The sequence below is a fragment of the Pleurodeles waltl genome, chromosome 3_1 (genome assembly GCF_031143425.1).
Source record: "Pleurodeles waltl isolate 20211129_DDA chromosome 3_1, aPleWal1.hap1.20221129, whole genome shotgun sequence".
Classification (NCBI taxonomy): Eukaryota; Metazoa; Chordata; class Amphibia; order Caudata; family Salamandridae; genus Pleurodeles; species Pleurodeles waltl.
The window spans coordinates 370,346,751-370,366,787 of record NC_090440.1 but is presented as its reverse complement, the minus strand read 5'-3'; the positions used below and the strand labels follow the sequence as shown (position 1 = coordinate 370,366,787).

Sequence of the window (20,037 nt, the reverse complement as noted above, 5' to 3'; positions counted from 1 at the left end):
AAAGAGAGACCCGGTCTAGTCTCTCCACGGGCACGTTCGGGGTACGGGCAGTGGCGCGGAGGCGCCCTATTGGTGGACAGGTAAGTGGGGGTGGGTCTTTGAGGCAGGGTTTAAAAGGGGGTGGAAGGGTGGGGTCGGCCTCTGTTCCGCGCCGACTATAGCTGGTAGGGAGCAGCGTTGAGGAGCAGCATGAGTGTAGTTTGAGGCCTACAAAGGTTGGTAGGAAGGGGGCGCGCGTGCATTAATTAGGCAGGCCTGGGCTAGGCAGGGGGTTTTTGCCTGCCGGGCGATCGGGTCGGGAGACGGAGGCAGCGCGTGGGGCGCCTGGGGAGGGGCTGCACCTTTCTAACGCAATACCGTTAGAAAGGCAGCACGCGAGGCCGCGCGCCGGCCTCTGAGCATTATTTAACGCTCCAAAAACTGAGATTGAAGCGCGGGGAACACGCGCGTACGAGGGAGCCCAGTGGGGGCCACAAATCATTTAAAATAAATGAATTAAAATAAAAAAAACAAAATAATTAAAAAAAACACGAGGGCCAGTATATATATAAAAAAAAAAAAAAATAGAGAGAGGAAGATAAACCCCTGGCCTGGGACGTGGGACAAACCACAGGGCATTTTGCCCTGCCAGGGGACCAAGAATGGGGACAGGCCCCGGCAACAAGGAGGGCCCCTCCACTACAATAGTAGGGCCACGTAGGTTTAAAAAAAAACATTTTTATATAAGATATCGCCACCCGACCGCCGGGCCCGCAGGGAGAACAGACAGAATAAGGCCAGATTACAAGGTATTTTGGGGTGCACACCGGTACCGGTGAGACGCCGGAAGGGGGCATGGCAACCAGTCACGACGCAGAGGCTGTGAGGGCCGCGCTCCGTGTTTTGGGCGAAGCAGGCCGGGCGGATTTACTTAGGCCGGGGGTGCTAGACCAGGCTTGGGTGGGAATGTTTCGACTGACAAGGGCTGCATCCAGTAGGGTCACGGCTGCAATCGCAGCATGCGAGTCGCAGGACTCAGACGGTGACAGAGAAGAAGGGCCCGGGGCCTCTAGCCAGGTCACAGGTGCGCCGCAAGGGACCCCCTGGGCACATAGCCCGCTGATGTTTAGTGGCGAAGCGCAAGGCACACAGGATGCGGGTCCAGGAGCCGCAGGCGCAGACAGCGCAACAGCAGGGGCCGACCCCTCAGGTGCGAAGGGACACCCGGCAGTGGGAGTAAGGCCCGTATTACAAGGCGGGGCGAACGAACAGCTCCTACCTGGGCCCAGTGGGGAAGCGGCCCCACTAGATTTGTCATGTCACGGGGGGGGGCTACAGCCAAGGGGGTTTCGGGGCCCCAGTGAAGAACAGAAGCAAATATGCGGGGAAACCTAGAGGGGGGGCGGCTAGAGCCAAGGCAGTTCCCCGCCAGGCCAAGTTGGGGAAACTCAAGGTAGCGGAGGAGACAGGGCCCATGGGGTCCCCGGCCCCATGCACACAGGGAATTTGGAACCAAGCAGAAACTCTGGACCTAGAAGCCAGGATACGCAAACAGTGCAGGTTTGTGGTCGAGACAGAGGCCAGATGGGCCCAGTTGTGCAAGGACAGGGAGGAGGCGAGCGCCCGCAGGGAGGCAGACAAAAGGGCTAGAGAGGCCAGAGAGTTAAAGGAAGCACACCAGCCAGGGGTGGGCGGGGGTACCTGGGTCCACAGGTAGAAGGGGACCAAAGACAAGAGGCTGGTGCGGCCGAAGGGCAGGTCGGCGCGGGGAACCCCGGTGACGCATACGGTCACAGGGGATGAAATAAATCAATGCCAACGGCTGAGGTTGGCAGGAAAAAGGCTACGCCAACTGGGCGCAATACGCCCCAAGCGCGTTGGTACGATGCAATGGAGGGGTCAGCGGCGGCCTTCTCCACCCCGAGGAATGCGGGTACCGCAGTGATGGTGTGCGCCATGCGGGTACGTAAACGATAGAGACTATACCAACCAAGGCAAGAGGATATGCTCAACACGGGGGCGAGTGGGGAGGAGAAGAGGAATTGGAACTGGGCTATGAGGACGAAAGCGATGAATGGGAAGATGTGAGATTCAAGATGTGGAGGTGAGCGCTGTAAAGAAAGGGGGGGCGAGGGCGCAAGAGCGGCGCAACCGCTTCTTCTGTTTCTGTTTTTCAGGATACTTTCGTATCGGAAGGGCCGACAGGAGGGCGGCAAGCCATGCCGCTCGGTAGGACTCTGAAGAGAGCACCAAGGAACTTTGGAGAGAGTGTCGGAGGTAAGGGGAGATGGTGGTCAGTTTGGGGCAAAGGGGGAGTGACATCAAGAGAGGCAAGCACAAGCAGATCTATTGGGGTGGGGGACGGGTCAGTTTTAGAGACAACAGGTCCGGTTTCAGTACAAGGAACGGACGAGAATAAGGTTAAGGAAGGCGCCTCCACGCTAGACACAGCTACAGGCAGTCAGGCAGCGGGGATAGATACGACTGCAGAGGACAAGGAGGGGGGAAGTCATAAGAAACGCCTTCCATACATGGGTTTGGCTATGCCCCTCGGGTCTCATATAGCAGAGAAAACAAAAGCCAGGATATGGAAACACGAATACGTGGATGTTTTTAAGCTGCTACACAGGGACATACAGGCCAAGGAAGGTTCCAAGGAGGAGGAATGGGAAAAGCCTTGGGGGGATGTAGATCCAGAGTTGTGGATGCAATGGATGGCATCAGCGCAGTCAACGGCGTCCACGCATACGGCGAGCAGTCTGCCAGTGGCGTATAAGCCCTTTCATGCACGCCCCGCCTCGGAAGGGGCGGGTGCTGCTACAAAAACTACGGGGACAACTTTGCGGGCCTGCTGGAATTTTAACAAAGGTGTTTGTTCCAGAGCACAGTGCAGGTTTAAGCATGATTGCTCCAAGTGCGGGGGCCGTCATCCAGTCATCCAATGTTTCTTCCTCTCCAGCCCCGCAGAGCAGTGGAGAGCCTCCAGATGGAGGGGTTCCCATGGCGCTCCTGCAACAAAGGGGTCCTACACCAGTTAGACTGGATGTGTTGCTGCCTTGGTTGCGCATATATCCTGAAACGGACAAAGCGCGATTACTGGAATGGGGTTTTCGAGAAGGTTTTAGAATAGGGTATCAAGGTCCCCAAGAGAGGAGTTGGGCGGACAACTTGCGGTCTGCCAAAGAGCGGCATCAGATAGTGCGTGACAAACTGGCAAAAGAGGTGGGTCTGGGTAGAATAGCTGGGCTGTTTTTCGACTGGCCAAGTGAATTTTTGATGATATCTCCTTTGGGAGTGGAAGCCAAAAAAGCACAGGGAGAGTTTTGTTTGATTCACCACCTGTCATGGCCGGAATTTGCGTCAGTCAACGATTTCATTGCCCAAGAGGACTCCAAGGTACTTTACGCGTCGGTCGATGACGCAGTGAAGTTAGTTTTAAAGTGCGGACGTAACGCTGAAATGGCAAAATGTGATATTCAATCAGCTTTTAGATTACTTCCCATTCAACCAGCAGACTTCGACCTCCTAGGCATGCAACTAGACGGCGCCATTATGTGGATAGGGTTCTGCCCATGGGCTGTGCGATATCCTGCGCGCTTTTTGAAACTTTCAGCACTTTTTTACAGTGGGTCTTTGTGAGAATGAGTGGACACAGGACGGTGACTCATTATCTGGATGACTTCCTATTTGTAGGAACAGCTGCATCAGGGGCTTGCGGGCGGGCCTTGGACAGTTTCAGGAGGGTAGCTCAGCAGACGGGAGTGCCTCTGGCCCCAGAGAAAACAGAAGGACCTTTACCAATTTTGACCTTTTTGGGTATTGAACTGGATGCAGAAGCGTTGGTCGCCAGATTGCCAGCAGCAAAAGTGAAGGAAATACTGGAATTCCTGGCAGTTGTGTGTATTTTGTGTAAAATAGATTCACGTACGGCCCAAAAACTGTTAGGGTACCTCAATTTTGCGTGTAGGCAGTGCTTCCACACCATAGAATATGAGTTTCATTGGCATTGCGAGAAGACATCAGAGTGTTGGAGATTTTCTTAAAAAATTTCAATGGAGTACCAATGTCCTTTGGAGAATCAGACACGGTGTGGCAGGTCCAAATCTTTTCAGACACAGCTGGTGCATCGGGCTTTGGTTTATACTGGGATGGGAGGTGGTGCGCAGAGACATGGCCTGCTCTTTGGTCGCGGCAGGGGAGAAGCATTGCTTTCCTTGAATTCTTTCCTCTACTAGTGGCACTGGCAGTGTGGGGACGTGAGTTAGCTAACAGGACAGTGATTTTTCAGGTAGACAACATGACGGTGGTAGAGTTGGTCAACAGGCAGAGGGCGAGGGACCTCAGAGTTTTGCGCTTGTTGCATCAGTTTATGTTTCAATGTTTATCTTTGAATGTTATCTTTAAAGCTGCACATATACCTGGGGTTCACAACAAGATTGCAGACTCCCTATTTCGTTCTCAGTGGCGGCGTTTTCGCGAGTTGGCACCTGGAGCGGAACGGAACAAGACCGCGGTCCCGGCAGACGTTTGGGAGTGGGGGGCATGATGATCACGGGGCTGGTGGAGATGTCTTTAGTAGTATCTACGTGGCGAAGTTACAGGCTTGCATAGTTGGATTTTCAATCTTTTGAGCCTTTTGGGGGCAATTTTTGGACACGAAGCACGGGCCATATGCTTTGTGCTTTTTCTGATCGGGGAGGGTTTATCTCCAGCTACAATTGGGGGAAAGCTCGCAGGCGTTTCATTTTATGGGAAACTCTTTTTTGGCTTTGATCCAGCGCATAATGACTTATTGGGTAAGATGCTGAAGGGTTGGGGCAGGGTCAGGGCCAACGGGGATAAGCCAGCGAGAGAACCCATTACTTTTGAAATAATGCTGGAACTGTTGCATGTGTTACCAGTTTGTTGTACGGATGAGTACAAGGTGGGCTTATTTCGATTATGCATGGTATGGATGTTCTTTGGCGCGTTTCGAGTGTCTGAATTGTTGGGGGTGGGGAAAGAAATTGGGGTAAGAATGAAGGAGGTGTGCATGCACAAGGACAGGCTGGGGATATGGCTTAGGCGATCGAAGACGGATCAGCTTGGCAAGGGCAAATGGGTATGGCTGGAAAAAGGGGGCGTGGAGGTGGCATGCCCGGTAACAGAGTGGATCACGTTTAAAACAAGTCGGCATACGACAGGCGATGCAGGGGTTTTTGTGCATGAATCAGGGAAAAAGCTGACTAGCTACCAGCTGTTACAGGTTATGAGAATGGCACTTGGCCGGATAGGGCGGCGCGCAGGGGATTATGGCACGCATTCGTTCAGAATTGGCGCAGCTACAGCGGCAGCCCATTTAGGCTGGGATTGGGCTAAGATCAAGACCATAGGGAGATGGAAATCTAGGTGCTGCGAGCGTTATGTCAGGCCTTCAGGGGAACAAAGTAAGGGGGGGGGGGTTAGCTTTCCAAGACAGCCGTTAAAGTGTTTTTTCTTTGCAGGATGTGTGGCCGGGCCGCAGAAAGACAAGATGACGACATGGTTGGTCGGCCATTCGTTCATTCATTGGGCGGTGAAATTTGTGGAGAGGCAAATTTACGGCAGATCATTGGGACTGCCCAGCAGACACCATGAAGTTCGTTGGTGGGGCAAGAGTGGTATGAGGTGGGGGAGCCTGCTCCCATTTATCACGGGTAACTTGCCGCAGTGGGGTTGTCTGGACCTTTTATTGATTCATCTTGGGGAAAATGATCTAGTGAAGCTATCGGGGCTCACTTTGATACAACTCATGCAGAGAGATTTGGAACTCTTGAAGCAGAAACTATGCGGGACATGTTTGGTATGGACAGAATTTGTGCCAAGAATTTGTGCCAAGAAGGGCATGGAGAGGGGCGCTTAATCATGGAGCCATTGAGCGTGCTCGGAAAAAATTGAATAGAGCCATGAGGGTTTTCTGCTGGGCTCAGGGGATCAAGGTGTTAAAACACGAGGACTTAAAGGAACAGGAGGAGGCATTGTTTCGAGATGACGGGGTCCATTTGTCGCAGTTAGGGAATGCGTATTACCTAACAGAGCTAAGATTGATGCTAGAGAGTTTATGGGGAGTGAATTTGTGGATCAGGGATTAAAAAAATAATAATAATAATTTAGAGGAGGAGCAAATATAGAATCAGAAAGGGTTTGTTTTTTCTTGGGGTGGGGCAGCGAAACGCCACATGGGTTTCGCTGGTTGGCAGGAGATGGGGGAGGGTGGAGAGCCAGATGCGGGCTTGTCCACCCTTCCGGGGGAAAACAAGGAGGTGAAGGATCAGAGTGGTGGGGGGGTAGGTTACAAGCAAGGAAGGCAAGGGAGGAATAGGGGAGCGTCTACGGTAGGAGATTTGAAGGGAGATATTTGAGGAGAGAATGAAGGCAAAGGAATCGTAAAAGTTAAGGTCTGGTTAAAAGGAGGGATACAGTTAAATGTTAGTTGATGTTTATGTTTAAACCTTGTCCTAAATAAATGACCTTTTACACGAAGCAAGGAGTGTCACTGTATGTGTGTCCTGATCTACTATCTAGCGCATCCTTCAAAACTGGCTCAAGTGCCATTTGCGACATTTGGCAAACATGCATCACACATCTTCAGTGTCTCCTTGGTAACAGCAGGTGGCACTGCGCAGGGCCGGCTTTAGAACTGGTGGCGCCCTGCGCAACAGTTTATTGTGGCGCCCCCCACCCCATGACCTACTCCTCGGTTTCACTCACTACCGAATGTGCCCCTCATTTCTCCATCGCTCCCCTTTCACATACATTCATGTGTTTTAAAGCACTCGAGAAGGCTGGCTTTACTCATCTACTCAGCTAGCTACATAAAATAAAGGGGCATATGACGCATAATTAGCGTAATTTTTTTACGCTACTGTGGCGTTAGAAGGCCAAAAACGCGATGCCATATTTACAAATATGCATTGCACCACTTTGTATCGCTTTGCGTTACATTATGCCCGCACCAGGCATAATGTATGCAAAGGTGGCAGTGCCCCGTTAGGGAGGGCCAAAAAAATGGTGCAAAGAAATCTTACATATTTCTTTTCGCCGTTTTTTCCCGGCACTTTTAACGCCTGCTCCGAGCAGGCGTTAAAAGGAGGATTTTGTTGGTTACAAGGGATCTCTGGGTGCTTTGCAGGATTAACATCAACATTTTGATCCTGCAAAGCGCCGGACTAGCGTCAAAAATTCTGCCACTAGTCCCTAACTACCGCCATGTTGTGCCATATTTTAAATACAGTGCACACATGGTGGCATTAGGGCAGCGCTAAGGGGTACAAGAAAAGTGGTGCAGCACTGTGTGCAGCGCCACTTTTTTCAAATATTCCCCGTAGGGGCATATTTAAGAGCCCCTAGTGCCATTCTAATGTCACATTAGTGTAATTTTTTTAAGCTAGTGTGGCGATAGAAGGCCAAAAATGCTGCGCCATGTTTACAAAGTGGTGCAATGCATGCATTGCGCCACTTTGTAACCTTTCGCGCTACATTATGTCTGTGCCAGGCATAATGTATGCAAAGGTAGCATCCCCCCGTTAGGGGGGGGGCAAAAAAATGGCATAAAGAATCTGACAGATTTCTTTGCATAATGTTTTTCCAGCACTTTTAATGCCTGCTCACAGCAGGCGTAAAAAGGAGGCTTCCATTGGTTACAATGGGCCCTCGGGTATTTTGAAGGATTAACGTCAACATTTTTTATGCTAATCCTGCAGAGCGCCGGACTCGCATAAAAAATTCTGATGCTAGTCCCCAAACTACTTCTATGGTGCACCATATTGTAAACATGACGCACACATGTTGGCGTTAGGGGGGTGCTAAAGGGCGCAACAAAAGTGGCGCAGCACTGTGTGCAGCACCACTTTTTTCAAATATGCACCATAGGGTAGTGCTTAATTTGTAAGTAAAAAGGTGCCGGTGCCCAAAGCGTTCCTTCTAAACTTGCGGCTGCTGCAGTTAAATGTGTGAACAAGGAATACAGAGGCAGTCTGATCCTTAAGCCATCTTGGGCCTCTTCAGTCCATTTATAGGCACTCCTTGCCCCTTCAGTTCACTTTTGCGGATGTCTGTTTTTTCCCACTGTGACGCTTTTTCGTTTTTCTCTTCCTCCATCTTTCCCATATGTGTCTTTTTCTTGCAGTAAATGCTTGAGGCAGGAAAATAAGCGCTGGCCCTCAAAAATAAGTGCTGGTGCTCTGTACCGGAAACAACAAGCACAAATTAAGCACTGACATAGGGGTATATTTAGGAGCCCCTAGTGCCACTCTAACACCACGTTAGAATAATTTTTTTACACTAATGGGGTATAAATCCTTTAGATTTCTTTGCGTCATTTTGTTCTGGCACTTTTAAGGCCTGCTCAGAACAGGCATTAAAAGGAGGCTTTAATTGGCTACAATGGGCCTCTGGGTGCTTTGCAAGATTAGCGTCAAAATTTACACTAATCCCGCAAAGCGCCGGACTAGCGTAAAAAATTCTGACACTAATCTCCTAACTACCACCATGTTGTGCCATATTTTAAATACAGCGCACACTTGGTGGTGTTAGGGTAGCGCTAAGGGGCGCAAGAAAAGTGGTGCAGCACTGTGTGCAGCGCCACTATTTTCAATTATGCCCCATAGGGGCATATTTAAGAGCCCCTAGTGCCATTCTAACACCACATTAGTGTAATTTGTTTAAGCTAATGTGGTGTTAGAAGGCAAAAAACGCTGCGTCATATTTACAAATGCGCCAGGCATAATGTATGCAAAGGGGGTCATTTTTTTCAAGCACCGAATTTCGGGCACTGAAATGCGCGACGGGTGCTGCTGCACCCGCTGCACATCAACATTGCCACTGGCTCTATTACGAGACGGCTGCAATGTTGATGTGACTTTTCCTGTGGGCCAGCGGACGGAAACACTGTTACGGTCTGCTGGCCCAGCGGAAAAGTCATAATAGGGAGCCAGATATACCACCAGCACTGGTGGTATACCGGCGCCCGCAGCTTTGGCGGTCTTTTCAAAGGACCTCCGAAGTTGTAACGAGGTCCTGAGTCTTACCCTCTACAGGTGACACCTGTCCCTCTAATCCGGGTCTTGCTCCGGCTAACCAGCAGGTCCTCATTTCTACCCAAGAGCAGGGATGATTGGGCAGCCGACCGCATGACATAATTGATTTCTCAGGGAAATCGTGGTCACTCAGGTCTCATCCGTTTCTCTCAGTTACATTAGTCTAACATACACAATGACAAACAGAGGCAGTATATGTTTCAATAAGGTTCTAATGAAGCAACTGCATCTTAGATAGCAAAGCATGCACTGCAATAACCAGGACGATACAGCATGACAAAATTTGAATTGTGACAAGGAGAGTGAAGCATAGCAATAACTCTACCATATTGTCACTAGAGTCAATAGACTAATTCCTACCTAGGCTATAATAGAGCACAGCATGTTAAGCTATAATCCTGCCCTTCAGGTTCCCCGGGAAAGACATCATCCCCCATACCTGAGCAAAGGCCTGACGTCTGCATAAGCAGCTGTAGCGAAGAGTTCAGCAGTCAGCATACAGTCGTGATTCTCTGGCTGTAATCTCCCTCTAACATGGAAGGGACAGGAAAGTGTTTATATAATAAAACAGCTGATGTTCTGAGAAAATGTCTGTAAGGAAATGCCTCCCTGGAATGGTTACCCCCTGACATTTTGCCTTTTGTTGATGCCAGTTATGATTGAAAGTGTGCTGGAACCCTGCTAACCAGGTCCCAGCACCAGTGCTCTTTTCCTAAATTGTACCTTTGTTCCCACAATTGGCACAGCTGTGGCACCCAGATAAGTCCCTTATAAATGGTACCCCTTGTACCAAGGGCCCTGATGCCAGGGAAGGTCTCTAAGGGCTGCAGCATGTCTTATTCCACCCTGGGGACCCCTCAATCAGCACATGCACACTGCCTCACAGCTTGTGTGTACTGGTGGGGAGAAAATGACTAAGTCGACATGGCACTCCACTCAGAGTAACATGCCCACCTCACACTGCCTATGGCATAGGTAAGTCAACCCTCTAGCAGACCTTACAGCCCTGAGGCAGGGTGCACTATACCACAGGTGAGGGCATATGTGCATGAGCACTATGCCCCTACAGTGTCTAAGCAAAACCTTAGACATTGTAAGTGCAGGGAAGCCATAAAGAGTATATGGTCTGAGAGTTTGTCAAACACGAACTCCACAGTTCCATAATGGCTACACTGAAATTTGGGAAATTTGGTATCAAACTTCTCAGCACAATAAATGCACACTGATGCTAGTGTGGAATGTATTGTAAAATACACACAGAGGGCATCTTAGAGATGCCCCCTGAATACCAGTCCGACTCCTAGTGCTAGGCTGATCAGTCTCTGCCAGCCTGCCACAACCAGATGAGTTTCTGGCCAGATGGGCAGAGTGCCTTTGTCACTCTGTGGCCAGGAACAAAGCCTGTACTGGGTGGAGGTGCTTCTCACTTCCCCCTACAGGAACTGTAACACATGGCGGTGAGCCTCAATGCTCATGCCTTTTGTTACAGCACCCCAGGGCATCCCAGCTAGTGGAGATGCCCGCCCCTCCGGCCACTGACCCTACTTTTGGTGGCAAGGCTGGAGGAGATAATGAGAAGAACAAGGAGGAGTCACCCACCAGTCAGGACAGCCCCTAAGGTGCCCTGAGTTGAGGTGACCACTGCCTTTAGAAATCCTTCATCCTGAGATTGGAGGATTCCCCCAATAGGATTAGGGATGTGCCCCACTCCCGTCAGGGAGGAGGCACAAAGAGGGTGTAGACACCCTCCAGGACAGTAGCCATTGGCTACTGCCCTCCTGACCTAAACACACCCCTAAATCTAGTATTTAGGGGCACCCCAGAACCCAGGAAATCTGATTCCTACAACCTACACAAAGAAGAAAGACTGCTGACCTGAAAGCTCTGCAGAGATGACAGAGACGACAACTGACTTCCGGCCTGTCGCCAGACTCAAAGAACCTGCACAGCGACGCATCTGACAGGGACCAGTGACCTCTGAAGCCTCTGAGGACTGCCCTGATCCTGAAGGACCAAGAAACTCCAGAGAACAGCGGCACTGTTCAAACACACAACAACTTTGCAACTTTCTTACAACTTTCAAAGCCTTCACTCTTCCTGCCGGAAGTGTGAGACTTTACACTCTGCACCCGATGCCCCCGGCTCGAGCTCCAGAGAACCAACACTACAGGGAGGACTCCCAGGCGACTGCTAACTCGTGAGTAACCTGAGACGACCCCCCTGGACTCCCACAGCGACGCATGCAGAGAGGATCCAGAGGCGCCCCCTGGTCGCGAATGCCTGGAACAAAGAACCCGACGCCTAGAGCAAGCACTGCACCCGCTGCCCTCAGGACCAGAAGGTACCGAACTCCAGTGCAGGAGTGATCATCAGGTGACCCTCTGCCTAACCCAGTCGGTGGCTGGCCCGAGAAGCCCCCCTGTGCCATGCCTGCACTGCTAGAGTGACCCCCGGGTCCCTCCATTGATTCCTAATGAAAACCTGACGCCTGCTAAACACACTGCACCCGGCCGTCCCTGCGCTGCTGAGGGTGTGTTTTGTGTGCCTACTTGTGTCCCCCCCAGTGCTCTACAAAACCCCCCTGGTCTGCCCTCCGAAGACATAGGTACTTACCTGTTGGTAGACCGGAACCGGAGCACCCCTGTTCTCCTTGGGCGCCTATGTGTTTTGGGCCCTCCTTTGACCTCTGCACCTGACCAGCCCTGTGTTGCTGGGGCGGTAACTTTGGGGTTGCTTTGAACCCCCAACGGTGGGCTGCCTATGCCCAGGAACCTGAACTTGTAAGTGCCTTTCTTACCTGAAAAACTAACCAATACTTACCTCCCCAGGAACTGTTGATTTTTGCAGTGTGTCCACTTTTAAAATAGCTTATTGCCATTTTAACTAAAACTGTGTATGTTACTGCTCTAATTCAAAGTTCCTTACTTACCTATGTGAAGTACCTTGCATTTTATGTATTTACTTCAAATCTTGAATCTTGTGGTTCAAAAATATATTAAGAAAAGATGTTTTTCTATATAAAAACTATTGGCCTGGAGTTAAGTCTTTGAGTGTGTGTTCCTCATATATTGCCTGTGTGTGTACAAAAAACGCTTAACACTACCCTCTGATAAGCCTACTGCTCGACCACACTACCACAAAATAGAGCATTAGAGTTATCTAATTTTGCCACTATCTTACCTCTAAGGGGAATCCTTGGACTCTGTGCACACTATCTCTCACTTTGAGATAGTATATACAGAGCCAACTTCCTACAATGTCCCTATGTAAGGATGTGTGTTTTCTATGAATGTCAGAGACAACTTGTACCACGTTCACCGGCAACCTATCTTACTGCAGCCTTGAAAGAAGCACAGAGTGAACAAGAATGTCATGTTTAAGAACATAGTGCTGACATAAGCAAGAACAGCTAGACAGAGAGAAAATAAAATAAGACCGCAAAAGTGGCTATTGTTAAAATAATTAACAAAGCTGAATAAAATATATCTAGGTTAAAGTGCACAGCTGCAGACCTAGTGTGCTAAAATAATGTGCATGAAGCTATAACTAAAATGGCTACACAACACCTTGTCGGTTGAAGGTGGTTCAAAGCCAAAACATATATAAAAGTTACTAAAACTCAACCTAAGATATATCTGTAAAAAGTGTCATTAATGACAAGTTAAAAGGACTCATGAGCATATATAAAGCGACAATTTAAAATGTTAACATGTGGCATAAAAAGGGCCGAATTGCAAGAGTAAGAGTCATTTTGAAAATTGACAATTGAATCCGGGACAATGGAGGAGAGGAAATCTTCCACTTCGGCAGGTGTTAAAGTTGGAAAGGCATCACCGAAAAGGACCAAGGAGCAATCGTGTTCCATAGCCTGAGCCTCAGCCAAGGCGGCAGCATTCCGTGGTGTGCCCGGTAATGAGTTCAGAGCCACATCCTGCAGGAAGGGCAATTCATAAGCAGCTTCTCGTAGCAAACGCACCCTCAACGCTCATGTCCGGTAATGAACCCTCAGCGAGAACATCAACAGATCAGCGTTCAATGAAAGCAAGCGCTGCGTAGAAAGGCAAACATTTAGTTCATGTTCGAACGAGCACCAGAGGCACCGAAGCACGAGCTGCCCACAATGCAAAACCGGTCTGAATGACAGAGACCAGTCACACTCCAATTCCTTCAGGAATGTTACTCCAAAATACTGCATCATGCCTTCATGACACAGCTGCGCTGGTGGAAGCGCTGTCATTCCTCCTTGTTGCGGTTGGACAGCCATTGCGCATGAAAAGTTGCAACAGCAAGATGCCAACTATTATAGCCAAAGTTATTGGAAATCCCCCCAAAATACTGGAGACTATTGAGTGGTTAGCTGATGGTATCAAACCGAATATGGAGGAGAAGGTGTGAACGAAACCAGAACCAACAGCCTTAAGGAAATTTGCGATTCCAGTACTACTGGACGCATTAAATATTTGTCCACGAGTTCACCAAAGTGTCTCGGAAAGTTGGTACATAAAAGGGACTGTATCTCTGCTGACGACCTTGCCACCTGAAGTGCGTAGATCTAGAGTGTAGATGTGAGAGCCACATGGTTTTGAAACAATAAAGCTTTGAGTCTGCTCAATTTGTCAAAATTCACATTAGAAGTCGCAATATGGGTACAGATGTCAGCTACCATCTTTTAATCTAATGGGAGGAAAAAGTACGTTCCCACAGCATTTAACAATCTTAGAGACCGAAACAACATAAACTATTCCAGCTCACATCCCACAGCAGTTTTCACCATTGAGGAGAACATAGCTGCCATTTGAAAGAGCCTGGAACGTAGGTCTAATCAAGGGGACGGCAAGTCCCTTCAGAGATAACAAGCCAAACTGTTTCCAAACCATTGAATGGCTGACAGAAGTCTTGCATTCACTACTGCTAAGAAAGACTTCTTTCATGCCACTGAGCCATTTGTACAAGAAGGGTAGCTCCCACACATCATGGATGTAACTATCTCCTAGCCTTTCATATCTGCCTACCGGAATGTGTTTTAAACAGGACATGTATTGAAGTGTGGAAATAGGCAGATTAATGACCCCGTGTATTAACCACTCAGCAGGTGGTATTTCAGCCACAGTAAAAGGCAACCTTTCAAATTTTTTGATGTTTAGCATGACATGTCGCTTCTTTCTTAGCCATTAGTTGTTGTTGTTGCATTAAAGTAAATGTAGAAAATGTGTCCCTTTCGCTGATGTGTTGCCGGGGAACGCAACCTGCCTTCAGTGTTTGAAGTGTCCAACCCAACAGCTAATGCCTTCTGTAAATTTTCTTTGTCTATTTGCCTTAACCGGGAAGCGGCCTCTTGTTGAGAAAGCTTCCAAATCTCATTATACACTTCACATAAGAAGCGCTTTTTGCGTTGTTTTCTGGGGCCTAACAGGAAGTCCAGCAAGTCGGTGTTATTAGACAGGAGACTGAGGTGTTATCTAACTGCATCTAGTGAGGAACTCTTCAGCCATTGCTGGCATAGTTTCCCTACACTGTAGGTTGTTACTATACCTGCATGTTCGGATGATATATAGCGATGGTTTGGCCTACTAGTTCTAAAACCCTGTGGAGTTTATAAAATGTTTATGACACCCATTGGTATCTATTGGGCACAATAACCAGCTGCCAGGACGTGACAATGAAGCATTAAATGTGCCATTCTGGACCCATTCATCGAGCTGATCTTCAGTTGCATTGATTTACTTTTGCCATTTATGAAATTTTGCAGGTGCAGGAATACTGGGTGTGTTCAATTCCTTAATCTTTACTAAGCCGAAACAACTTGTTTGTTGTACAGTTTCATCTAAAAATATCATAATTTGAACAGGTATCAGGCATGCTCTAAACAAAGCTTCCTTCCCCTGTATTTGCCTAGTTCCCCACACACTTTTTAAGTCAATCGACTTAAGTCAATATTCATAGCCTTCTATAGTCAACCGCGAAACAAAGGAATCCGAATAAATACATTTCGTATTTGTCAATAATATGCGTACATTTTCTATCTGTGACATTTTAAAATAACATGACTCAGCATTTTTAACATCGTGTCCAGAAAAATATGTAAACTTTTCAGAGTATGTTTTAGAACTCCCTTGCGACGGAGTCAGACAATTTTCCCATTGTGTGTAATTAAACACAGTCTTTGGGGTACTTGCTCTGCGGATGTAATGGTGCCCATAATATTTATAGGAAAACATATCACCATAATTCTCTTTAGATTGGTAAACATCTTCGTTTTCAAATACAGTGTAATACTGCAATTCTGTCATCAAAGAATCAACTGTTTTCACATCCCAGTCATCAGAAACAACTCTGGGTATTATTATATCGTTCATTGAAAGTTTAAACACACATGTTCATGGCATGACCTCTGTGGGGCTGTATATAACAAATGTTACTTTATCCCAAACAATCCCATCAGGAATTGGAATAGCTGAAGTGTTCACAAAAGACAAGTCTGTACGGACCTTGTGAGGAGAAAAATGTGGTATTATGACCTCATCCGCCAGTTCAACAGTCGATCTTTCAGGAAGAAAATGACCATGTATTAGTAAAAAGAATATTATAACAAACCCGTTCCAAAGCAGGAAAGCCAATACAGTCAAGGAAAGCCACAGATAGTTCCAGTGAAGAATAAAGTAAGTTGCTTTAAGCCAATTTATCAGCTTATGTGTTTTTGACAGGTAAGGTGTCGAAGAGGCGAATAAGTCCGAAATGTTGTCGTTCATGTCGGCAAAGTATCCAGAAGCAGTTCATGCAAAAGCTGGAGCCGTGTTTGTAGGTGGAGTGGGTGTTTCCCGTGGTGGTTCAGAATAAATTACACCATCTGTCTTTGTTGAAGTTGTGTCAAATCGATCAGCTATTTCTGTATTATTTGATGTCAGTGGATCATTTTCCACCCTCCCCAAGCTCAGAGAGGTGTCAGTGTTTCTGCTTACAAGTTGTAGAGGAACTTCTTGACAAGTAGTGAGAGGGATTCGGGAACTTCTGGCTGTTCCTTTTGGTCGGCTGTGCAGGATCAGCAACATGGTATAGCTTGACATTGTCTATAGATACAACGCGGTTTTCTTTAGCACCAGCCAACGGTGGTAGAATGACAGTTCTGGTACCATGTATTCCCATAACTGGGACTGGTGTACGATAGGAAGGACCAACTCCTTTGTCACAGCAACTTTTTAACGAACTAGATCACCAACTTTAGAAATCCAGCCTGTAGGCGTTACAGGTATATCCTTAATTCCTGTGGAGGCAGCACTGGCAGAAGCATTGTCATCACAAAACTGTTGCAATTCCTGTAAGACAGTGACACGTTCTTTTATGTCAAAGGGTGTTTCTGCCACCTCCACACCAGGACCATCAAGATCTGGATCATACATTTGAGTTCCGAACAGGCACTCATATGAAGTACGACCCCCAGGGACCTTCTAGGCAGATTGTTAAGTGCTCTCTGGACTCCATACAGGTGATTAAGCCAACTACGACCCGTACCTAAGACTCTGGCTGTTATGGACTGCTTTAAATCACAGTTTATTTGCTCCACTACACTATTTCCCTCAGGATGAAAAGGAGACGAGTACTGGAGTTGAACCCCCAACGAAGCCATGGCGCCCATGAATGACCTTGAGATGAAAGCAGGGCACTGGTCTGAGTGGAAAGCCGCAACTGCATATGTACCGATAAAGACTCACAAATCTTTAATAGCAGTCCGAGCGTCAACCGAGCATTGTGGCAACACCCATAGAAATCTGGAGGAGGAGTCAACAGGGACTAAGATGTATTTGTATGCATTGTATGCACTGTCTGGTGTTAGGGGACCACAATGGTCCAAGTACACACATTGTAATGGCTTGTTTGAAATAAGGAGGGGTGTCTGCAGTGGGCGTTTAGCAGTGGAAACTTTAATTTGTTGGCAGATGTCACAACAAAGGACATACTGCTTGGCCTCTTTGTATAGGCCTGGCCACCAAAAACGGGCTTGTAACAAAGATATTGGAGGTTGTAATTGTGCGCATTTTTCCAAGAATTGTGGCATTAGGCTCTTTCCTTTACTCGATAGCTCATATCCCAGAAACAGGACACTAAGGAAGGCTATTTTTGTTTTTTGAAATTGAATTTGTAGCCAAATTCAGCAAATCCCACAACAATGCTGGCTACCCGTCTTAAATGTTGTAGCAATTCATCAACCGTGAGATAGATATCATCTACATAGGACAATGATTCAGGGTCAATGTCGTGCAAGATTGAAGTCACACAAGCCGCAAACAGTCCTGAACTGCTCTTGTACCCCTGGGGGTAAACAACTGATTTTTTTCTGGGAGCCTAGTGCGCTGAAACTTGTTAAGTCTCTACTCTCAGGTGCTATATTTTGGCAGGAGAAACCATTGGAAATGTCCAGTGTAGTTTTGTATTTTTTTACACACTGTGTTGTTCATCAGTGCTGCGCTATGTGAGTTTTGTATAGCATATGTCCGTGTATGACTGTTTAAGTGTCTGTAGTCTAAGACTATTCTGTATGGATGGTCCAGTTTAGCTACTGGGAATAAAGAAGTATTCATTGGGGAGATGTAGGGTTCAATTATGCCCTGGTATTCCAGTTGTGTGAGAATTTCTCTCATGGGTGCTTTAGCATCATGTTTTATTGGATATTGGGGTTGAGGTTGGGGTTGATTTTTATTAGGAATTACATTGTAGCGGGAATCTTTGTCCCATCCTACGTGGTTGCGATATAACCCGGGTGCCTGCGCCGAATCCCAATCAATGGCATAGAATTCTGCAAGCTTTTCGGGAACAAGAGGCGAGAAAGAAGGTTTGATAACATCTTCCCCATATGGGCAGGTACGGACAAATTCAGGTGGCCAGTCTTGTTCAGCCAACAAAATATCATATATGTTTATCACGCGATCCCAAAAGATTGCGCCTATTGTACGTTCAATGTCTCCCTCTAACTGTAACGTTACTTTGCACACCCTATCAGGCGTGGAGACACACATATCCACAGTTTCTACTTGTAGGAAGTCATCAGTTGCTCTCACCTCCAGATGCTCTAGAAGAGTCCGGTGAACGATTGTGACCTCTGCCGCTCTGTCTAGCAGCACTAGTGCCCACCTCCTGTTCTTCAATAGAGCCCTCTTCTTGAGTGGCATGTCGAACAGCAACTGCTGCCACTTTTTTCTTTTTAAATTTGGGTTTTTGTTGGGGAGGTTTCTCTTCCTTTTTAACAGAAACCTCTGTTTCGGTTTCACGTACTCTGTTCTTCGCTCTGACCGCCCACCTCGTACTGCGTTTTTCCGATGAATCCTGAAAGGAAGGAGATTGGGGTGTGTCAGTATATTGATATCTGTCAGGCGCTTTTATATTATCTCTGTTTCTGAGATTATAATTATTCTGCAGGGTCTCCGTGCATGGAGATTCTCCCCTTTCTTTTTTAGGAGTTTGTTGTTTTTTATCCCCACGTTTCTTATTACCCTCAGGAGCTTGCTTGGTAAAATATTTATTAGATTTACCCTGAAGTTGTGGTTTAGTTAGTCTGGCCCCCAGACTATCTCGACCAATACTTGAGTAGGTCTCCGTGCTAATCTTTGGCAGCTCGCGTTCTTAATCCTGTTGAGGAACATCCCAGAGCCGCATGTGCACCTCAAATGCAACCACTTCCCCTTTAAGATTACTTAAAATAATTGAGGATACTGTGGCAAAATTGCCCATTAATTGCATCCCCAAATCCAGGGCAGGGGCAGCCCTGTATTTATCTTAAATTTGTTTCAACACTTCTGGTAAATTGGCATGTGTCGGTGTACCATGTGCGGTAGTATAAAGCGTGGCAAATACCGTGCCCCATGTAGTACAGTTATCTATTGTGGGTACCTGTCACCATCAGGTCAGTGCGTGCTCCACGGGCGACTAAAATGCAAAAACCCAGCCTTTATGCAAGAGCATAATTCATGCATTGTGTTTATATGCAGTATGTTAACCTTTTGCATTGCAGACTTTAACCTTGAAAAACACTATTAATGATGTTTGCAATAACTGTTCTTTTGCAAGGTATTGCTGCAGACTTACTGAGTGTGTTAGGGTGTGGTCCCTTTCTAGGATCTTCCAGAAGCTTTCTCTGCAGCATGACTGGGTGTGGTTGTGGGCTGGGCCAGACTCTATATAAGGGAGCCAGCCCAGCTCCACATGCTCACTATTCAGAGGTCCCAGTGCAGAGCAGCAGCATTTTCCTGAGCTCCTGTTCTGTTGGCCTACCTTGGCGTTCCAGGCCTGCCTCACATTCTTTTGGTGATCCTTGAGCAGGGTGGTAAGACGGAGGTCGGGCTGGGTCCCTGACCCCGTTCTAAGAGACTCTTGAGTTTTGGGGCCTACTCGTGAAACTTTCAGAGTACGCAAATCACTGCTCTGATTCGGATCGTGGTGTTCAGATTGGCAAAGGCTTGTGCGATCATTTCATGGCATTTACATATTCTTGTTGGGATCTGCAGTGTGTGCGATTCATTCCCGCATTTAAACCTTGATGTTCAGATAGCTTACAGAGTGCGCGATCATTTCATGGCATTTGCATATTCTTGTTTGAATCGGCAGTGTGTGCAATTCATTTACCGCACGTAAACCTTGGTGTTCAGATCGGCAAAGGCTTGCGCGATCATTTCATGGCATTTGCATATTCTTGTTGGGATCAGCAGTGTGCACGATTCATTCCCGCATTTGAACCTTGATGTTCAGATCATTTACAGAGTGCGCAATCATTTCATGGCATTTGCATATCCTTGTCTGAATCGGCAGTGTGCGCGATTCATTTACCGCATTTAAATCTTGGTGTTCAGATTGGCAAAGGCTTGCATGATCATTTCATGGCATTTGCATATTCTTGTTGGGATCGGAAGTGTGCGCGATTCATTCCCGCATTTAAACCTTGATGTTCATATCGCTTACAGAGTGCGCGATAATTTCATGGCATTTGCATGTTCTTGTTGGAATCGGCAGTGTG

The 20,037-nt window shown here is 47.5% G+C and overlaps 1 protein-coding gene across 1 annotated transcript in view; it reads right to left on the bottom strand.

Annotated features, from left to right (window-relative positions):
* The window catches only part of LOC138284114 (glycine amidinotransferase, mitochondrial-like), a 179,329-nt gene that overhangs the window by 22,388 nt on the left and 136,904 nt on the right, over positions 1 to 20,037 (bottom strand). The gene's annotated exons all lie outside the window — the stretch shown is intronic.